Source organism: Notothenia rossii (genome assembly GCF_949606895.1).
Source record: "Notothenia rossii genome assembly, chromosome: 5".
In the NCBI taxonomy this organism is placed as follows: Eukaryota; Metazoa; Chordata; class Actinopteri; order Perciformes; family Nototheniidae; genus Notothenia; species Notothenia rossii.
In genome coordinates, this window is record NC_136903.1 from 43,375,566 (window position 1) to 43,384,018 (window position 8,453).

The following is an 8,453-nucleotide window of genomic DNA, read 5'->3' on the forward strand; positions in this document are numbered from 1 at the left end:
TCATTATGGGGAAAAGAACACCCGACAGGCTGATCAGGATCCCGACGCGAAGCGGAGGGATCTAGATCTGCATGAAGGGTGGCAGAACCCAAGATATTCAAGTCACTGGGGCAGTGGAACGAAGTGGAGACATTTGGCACATTCATTACTAGGTGCCATGCTCTTTTGACACCTGATATTAAACTAAAAAATTGCCTGATGAAAGTGATGTAAATGAACAACAAAAATAAAATAAGTTACATATGTGTTATTGGCTATGGTAGTTTATTGGTATGTTCAATTATTTGATTATTAAAATGTAAAACGATCTTTTTCATATGGGTGTTTAGAGTTAGATCTAGTCTCTAGTCATTGTGTGCTCAAAGTGCACCAGATTGAAGCATTTTATATTAAAATGTAAAAACAAATCTTCCCGGGGGGGCATACCCCCGGACCCCCCTAGAGGATGTGATGTCCAACCACCAATTATGTTCATACAATACTGAATACATTTGAAGCTTTTAATGATGTATGTGTCTTTCTTGTGCTGGCAGACAAATAGAAACATAATGGCGGGAAGCACTTCGCACGCGCACACACTTAAAATGTCCACGCGCGCCGCGCTCACATTTTGCTGGGCCCGCGTGCCTTAGCACCGCTGCTATGACTCCATCCTAGGGGAAACACTTCCGATGCTGAAATATTTTTATTTTTCAAGTATAAACATACAGTATACAACAGATATACATGCATACAAATTATAACATCACATTTATGTTATTAATTTTACAAATAGGACAGAGGGTGCAGCACAGACAGTACGAAACAAATAGAGCTTTCTGAACATCAGCAGGAGAGGACTCTTTCAAGCCACTAGTAAATACTGAAATGAACATTAAATGTCCTATTCAAATGCAAGTTTATTCGTGACACTTCCAACATAAATGGAATTCTCACTAACCTAAAACATTTTATTTTTTAAAAAACATGTCACTGCACAGACACAAAATACTTGAACATACAAATGAACAACACCAAATTGAGCTCACTTTCTACACCCTTTGATGATCTACCTCCTACCTAGTTTTTTAGTCCATGTATTTTGGCAGAGGCTTGGTCTGGCTGTATCTTCATAACAACCCTCTGGATAAACTCAAATGAATATTTCATTTCCAGAGTATACTGAAGATTGAAGCAATATATTAGTCCAAGAAGCATCGCAAAGCCACATCTTTCAGGTTATGGAGCACAATTGTCTCCTCGACCACAACTGCCACATTGAAGATCTGCTGAGGAAAGGCATCCCATTCACCTTCGTAGTCTATGAGTAGACCAACTTGCATCACCTTCATGGCTTCCTCGAGAGTGTCTCCATGAGCCTTAAAAAAAAGGAGAAATAAAGTGAGCTCAGTGTACTACAAGTACTTTTTCTCTACAAAGCTAATTAAGAGGCTTCTGCTATAAAAATAGAAGCTAAAATCTACAGTTCACAGTGTAAAAGTGCAATGTGATGGAACATCATTTCAACTGCCTCTCTTTTCACAGTTTGAGCTTTATATTTATTTATATTATTTAATAGTTACGTTTTCTTGCTGTTTTTGTTTATATTAAATGTATCATTCGTTATTGCAATTATTTTAGTTAAATTAAGGTAATTGTAAACATTACTTTTGAAGGAAACTTTGGGCTCAGGGTGATTTATGTTAAAATGTACAATTACATAAAGTAATTCAAGACAGTTATGTTCTTACATCACACATCCTGATGACATTTTCCAGATTTTCGCCAGACATGTAGTGTGATAGTCCCAAGAGAGCAGCAGTCCTCCTCCTCTCATTTGTGTCCTGCAGGACAACAAATGCAGTGGGATATAAACATTTGTAGCAAACGAATGGTGGCTAAATTATGGTCATCAGCATCTCCACTTACATCTTTCTCAAGGCAGTCCAAAAGGCCTTTTAGTGCCGGCTTCTTTCCAGTCCTGGATGCACCTTTGTAGACCTCCAGCAATGCCAGGCCATCAAGTCAATCCAGAAACGATGAAAGCAGGTCCGTAGTGACAATTCTCTGGAACTCTGCCTGAATCTGAGGAGACACAGACATATAGAAAATATTCTCCCAACAGTCTGCAACTGTGCATGTTGCCTTCTCATTGTAACTGGAAAACTTGCACAACTTACAAGTCCACTTCATCCAGTTGCAGCAAAACGGAAATCTTTGAAAATCTGTCCGTAATAGAGAACACACATTTAGGTACATTATGAAGCAGGCCTTAATAAAGTAATAAGAACTGAGAACATGACAAAGAATAAGATGCACACAATTACAACAGTCACGTTGCCCATAAACTACAAGCCTTGGCTTTCACAATTACAATATTATCCCTGAATTCATATGATAAAGACTTAAACAGTACTTCATTTAAATAAATAAACAACTTGAAATGTTCATCTTTGATTGATGAGGCATATTCAATCTAATAAATTCATGGGATGCATGTAATAATAACAGGGAAAGGTTAGTGTGCATCCACAGAGCATTTTTGTGTCTACGTGCATGCCAAATATATCAATGAAAAAAACTATTATTTGTTTTAACCAAACTTAAAATAAATTGTACAATGGTTGTAATTGTTGATTATTTGCTTGCAGTTATTTTCCATAGATTATTCAGTGGATTATTATTGTTTTTTTAGTAATAACTTGACTACCTCTGACAGCAGAAGTTTAGGTAAAATGTTTGTTCATGTATAAATATTATTTATTTTATTATAATATAAATATCTAACAATTACAACCATTGCACATCTTATTTATTATTGTGGGTGAACAGTAACCTTTCCCTGTGTTATAATTAAATACATCCCATTAATTTATTCGATTAAATAACAATAATCTCATCAATCAAAGATCAACATTTTTAAGTGCCTTGAGCACCGACTGTTCCCGCTGCTAGAAACGCCTGATATTAAGACACTTCAGTGCGCAAGTCACAGAACGAAATGCATTGTGGGACATGTAGTTTATGGGCACCATAGTTCAATAAAATAAACTAAATATTCCTTTCTTTTCCATAAAATATTTTCTAAAAAGCAGAAATACAAATTTGTCTCCATTTCAAGAGTGGAACATAGCATTTGTACACAATATAAATGCTATTTCTGGACACAGTTAGCATTTTACTCGTTCAATGGCGCGAGGCAGCCCCTCTGTATCTGGGCAGGTTTAGCGTGAGATGAACCAGAAAAACGTTGCAAGGATAGAATCACTTTAACACTTGCTCGGCCTTAACAAAAAACAATCTTCAAGTCCCCTATACTTATCCACAAATGACATCCATTTCAAAGCCATGGCGGGGGCTAACAAGCTACAATTCTTAGCCGAACAGAGAGCGGGGACACGGCTAATTACTGGCAGGAACACACACAACCTCACCAAAACACGTTAATTTAGCTTAAATATTTAGCCGAACAGAGCCGGGACACGGCTAATTACTGGAACGAACAAACAAAACCTCTCTAAATTAAGCTACAAATATAGGCAGTTCTCATTTAAACCTTTTAAAAATGCATAAACGTCATACATAAGAGTAAGAATACTTGAAACTTATTTATTTAATAAAAGTTTAGATAATCATAATCCTGTAAAGTTAGCTTGGTTAACCGACATTTTCATAACACTGCCCTGAAATAAAATCTCTTTTTATAAACATTCAAACACCAGTTAGGTGTGGATTTAACTCCATTTAGCTACTTTTCGTTTTGCCTGAAACCATTAAATATGCAACCACTCACCTGACTTTGCCTGTCCGTCAGTGGTTCATCAGCCGAAATCACTGTCATATCGCTTCACAAAAACGTATTCATCCGCCGCTTAGCTTTTCGTAGTCATCAATCTCTCCGGTGGAAGTTCTTCTTTTGATAATGGCGAATCAAACTCTGTGGTTCACTTGCTGTATATCGTAAAAAAATTAAAAAACTCATGTCCCTGTTAAATGCATTCAATTAATGAAAACAACTATGCGACCGGGACTATTTCTTAACACTACTGCCATGTTAAGAGGCCATGGAAAGTTTCAGAACATTATTACACATCACAACTCACTGTTCAGTCAAATTGACTTCATAGAATGTAGAGGTCATTGAACTGGCTTACAGAGCTGAGTTGAAATAATAACAACTTATGAAATTAAGTAGAAATTGCATAAATTGATATGTTAAGTGAAAGTAACTTAAAGACAAAAGTTTCAATAACTTAATGATCAAATCCTTTTTTACAGCGGCTTCATAATATAACTGGCAAAAATGTAAGAATTTCATGCATCGGCCTACAGTGGGGAAATGGTTTAATCTGTTGGAATAGAGTATAAATATCAAATATCACTACTTTTCTTCTAAATAAAATGCTGACATTACAAAATGGATGGTTTAATGTAATGTAAACATTTACATTATTATTATGATTATTTAATATATAAAGACTATATTTTCAAATGCTCTTCAAAGCAGTTTCTGTCAACTACGAAAGGCAACATCATTTCTGTATTTGTGAATGAAGCGCCATCTCCTGGTTAAAACCTGAAGTTGAAAATCTGGCAACGCCCTCTTGGAAAATAGTGGGAGGGCTTAACATTCCTCTATACTGGTCTTTGGGAGGTCGTAGGCAGGAAGCTGTAAGCTGGAGTCTGAAATTCAGTGCTACATATGTAGTTGAGTTTTTACCAAAAAGTTCTATTTTGGTTTCATCTGACCATATGACATTCTCCCAATCCTCTTCTGGATCATCTAAATTTGCTCTCTAGCAAACTTCAGAAGGGCCTGGACATGTACTGGCTTAAGCAGGGGGATACGTCTGGCACTGCAGGATTTGAGTCCCTGGCGGCTTAGTGTGTTACTGATGGTAGCCTTTGTTACTTTGGTCCCAGCTCTCTGCAGGTCATTGGCTAGGTCCCCCCGTGTGGTTCTGGGATTTTTACTCACCGTTCTTGTGATCATTTTGACCCCACGGGGTGAGATCTTGCGTGGAGCCCCAGATCGAGGGAGATTATCAGTGGTCTTGTATGTCTCCCATTTTCTAATAATTGCTCCCACAGTTGATTTCTTCAAGCTGCTTACCTATTGCAGATTCAGTCTTCCCAGCCTGGTGCAGGTCTACAATTTTGTTTCTGGTGTCCTTTGACAGCTCTTTGGTCTTGGTCATAGTGGAGTTTCGAGTGTGACTGTTTGAGGTTGTGGACAGGTGTCTTTTATACTGATATCGAGTTCAAACAGGTGCCATTAATACAGTTAACGAGTGGAGGACAGAGGAGGCTCTTAAAGAAGAAGTTACAGGTCTGTGAGAGCCAGAAATCTTGTTTGTTTGTAGGTGACCAAATACTTATTTTACAGAGGAATTTACCAATTCATTCATTAAAAATCCTACAATGTGATTTCCTGGATTCTTTCCCCCCATTCTGTCTCTCGTAGTTGAAGTGTACCTAGGATGAAAATTACAGGCCTCTCTCATCTTTTTAAGTGGGAGAACTTGCACAATTGGTGGCTGACTAAATACTTTTTTTCCCCACTGTAATGAATAAATGGGTGAAAATGGCTTGTGCCCATAATGGGCAGCATTAATATATATACCCACATGCCAGCCAAGGTCAGAAGAGCTTTATTTAACAGCTGGGCCCTGTCTCAGGTCGACTATTTTCATTTCCTCGCTCCTCGGTCCTTGGTCTCACCGGAAGTTGATTTGTCTGCGCCATCTTGAGTACCGTCCCATGGCTCTTATTTCTGCCGGAGGACCGAGGATTGAGGAGCGAGGAGCGATAATGGAGGAGCGATAATCGGGGAACCCCCCAGTCCATCCTCCGATGAAACAAAAAAGAGGTCAAAAATCCTTTTATTCATTTATTGGAAACATTTTCATGATCGCTTTTTTCGTTTTATATTTTCATTTACTGTCATTTCCATTCAGTCAGTCATTAAGTGCTATTAAAATGTTAATGTGCTACATATACACACAAACAAACAAAGTTTGCAATCCAATGAATGTTAATCTAACTGGGTTTTGATAGATAATATATATCTTTTTCTTCTCTCAATTATTTTATTTCTATTGTGCACTTCAATCAATATTAATCAAACTATTGTTCGTTTATACATTTTTAAGAATGGCGTTTATCTTTTTGGAGAATGGGTTCTTATTTGATTTTATTTATTGGGGTCTACAACAGAGGATACAAATGTTTGTGTCAGTAAATGTGTGGCAGGGGTGTTTGTGAAAATAACGGGGACAGAGCTGCTGTCAGACGAACAGCTGTGCGGCGTCATCACAAACGGACGTCACTTCACGTGACGCTCCGGAGGAAAGGACGTCCCCTTGCTCTTAAAACTCATTTCCCTGCTTCTCGTGGTTTCCTTGCGTCCCTCCATGCTTCCCTGGAGGGAGGGACTAAACACAGGGAAACGACGCAAGTGAGGGAAGCAAGGATTTAATTTAACCAAACTGAGACGAGGCCCTGGTCTTATGTCTGTGACCCCTCCTGTTCTTCATTGATAAGCCTGAAACATGCACTTGTCAAGGTTCAGAGGCAAATTTGGCAAATATGGCAGTAGCCATCGATCATCTTAAGATAAGATATACTTTATTGATCCCAAGTTGGCAACATTTGCGTTACATTAGCATGTGTAACAGTTTTAAATATACAGTGGTGTGTATTTGTAAATCATTTAGTATAATCACACAAATTCTGTGTTTTATTTAATAATTCTGTGTTCTTTATTTATTGATTGTTCAATACCTGACAAGGCCGGAGATGAAATATCTACATACATCTTATGAGAGTATAATACATTCGATAATATCAGTAAAAATAAGTGCTTCAACATAGTTAACATTGCTGGAGGTATGCACAAATATTGATAGATGTTTTGTAATGCACTATTGAGGAACCTGCGACCCAAGTTTTTCACTCATTGCATAACTACACCGTTTGTGCATATGATGTCAATAAACCTTTGAAAATCTTGAAATCTTGAAAGGGATGAGCAAAATAGTCATTATATACAGTCTTTAATTAACTATTAGTAGAGAATAACGAGTAATGAATATACTTTATAGGGATCCTATTAATATCTAATAATACAAATAATGAAATTCAATAACATGCTTTAACCACTAGGTGTCCCTTTATATCAGCTCTGCACCTTTATGGTGTAAATACAGCCTATCTACCAATTGGATCAAATATAAAAGTCAGCCGAATTAGTGTTGACACTGCAAGGAGACGTATTGTGTGAAAAGAAATGCAAGATGTTGTTTAATTGCTGATATATTTATGATCCACGTCACGTTTTCAGTGTTGGCGGGAGTTCCTCATGTTTGTCTAGAAGTCTTCTCATCAGGGCTCTATAAATAGAGAACTACGGCAGATATGTAATATTTAATGCAGCCGAACCGTGTATTACAATGCCGTTATGTGATGACTTTCAAAGAGAAAATCAAGCACACTCGGAATAAAGTATTATTTTATTTTTTAAAATGTTTTCGGTCTGTTTCCGGTATTTGTTAATGACGATGTGATGTGAGATGTGAGACTGGAATTGCACAGGGGAAAATAACGTATCTATGCCACAATTTTAGTTTCGGATTTTGTTAAACTAATACGTTTGCGCTGTGGGCCAACACTATACATTGACGGGGAAGGAGGTAGCAATAAAGATAACACCATTAAACAGTTAAACAACATAACAGAAATAATATCGATAGCAGCGTCCCTAGCAACCAACATGGTATGTTGCTTTCCTCTTCCCCTAGTCGGGACGTAACAAAGTCAATGGGAACCCCTGTTGGTTGAACATTTACACTAAAGTTCCCCCCACTGCGTTTGATAGTAACGCCAAGAGATCCTGGTGTCTGAGGAGCTCCGCGGATTGGTCCATTTTGATTCCGGGAACCGCAAGAAACAAATGGAAAAAGAGAAATGTCTAACGACGCGTTCTGGGGCAGCAGAGACACGTCTTTTCTGTGTTAGAGTTGTACTCGCTACAGGGTGTACTTTGAGGGTTTGTGACTCTGCAGACCATTTACATGCATAATCTGAATATTCACAGATTATGCGGTGGTGGATTGTAATATGCATCTTGAAAAAGAGAGAGCCTAATTGGTCAAACGGAACATTTTGAAATAATTTCACAGACAGACATAAATTAGGCCTAATTGTTAGATTCTCACATGACAGATTCTAACCTACAGAATAGGCCGACATAATAACTGACTAAAACACCTCATGCAATATTACAAAACATGTCAAAAATGATGAGACTGTCTGATAACACTTAGTGTGGAGTAAACAGGCAGTCAGCACAGTTAAGATTATTTACAATGAATTCAAACAGTAATACAATGACTATTAAAGGTGCATTTACACTGACGACAGAACTTAGGCTACTGCTGATTGAATGTAGCGGACAGACAGATCATATTGACATG

The 8,453-nt window shown here is 37.7% G+C and overlaps 1 long non-coding RNA gene across 1 annotated transcript; it reads right to left on the reverse strand.

Moving 5' to 3' along the window:
* Window positions 1-1,202: 1,202 nt before the first annotated feature.
* On the reverse strand, window positions 1,203-2,046 carry LOC307041580. Its single transcript, XR_013808800.1, has 3 exons — window positions 1,909-2,046; window positions 1,731-1,823; window positions 1,203-1,358 (listed from the first exon to the last, which is right to left on the reverse strand). It is a non-coding gene; the product is annotated as an uncharacterized lncRNA (long non-coding RNA).
* Between the last annotated feature and the right edge of the window lie 6,407 nt (window positions 2,047-8,453).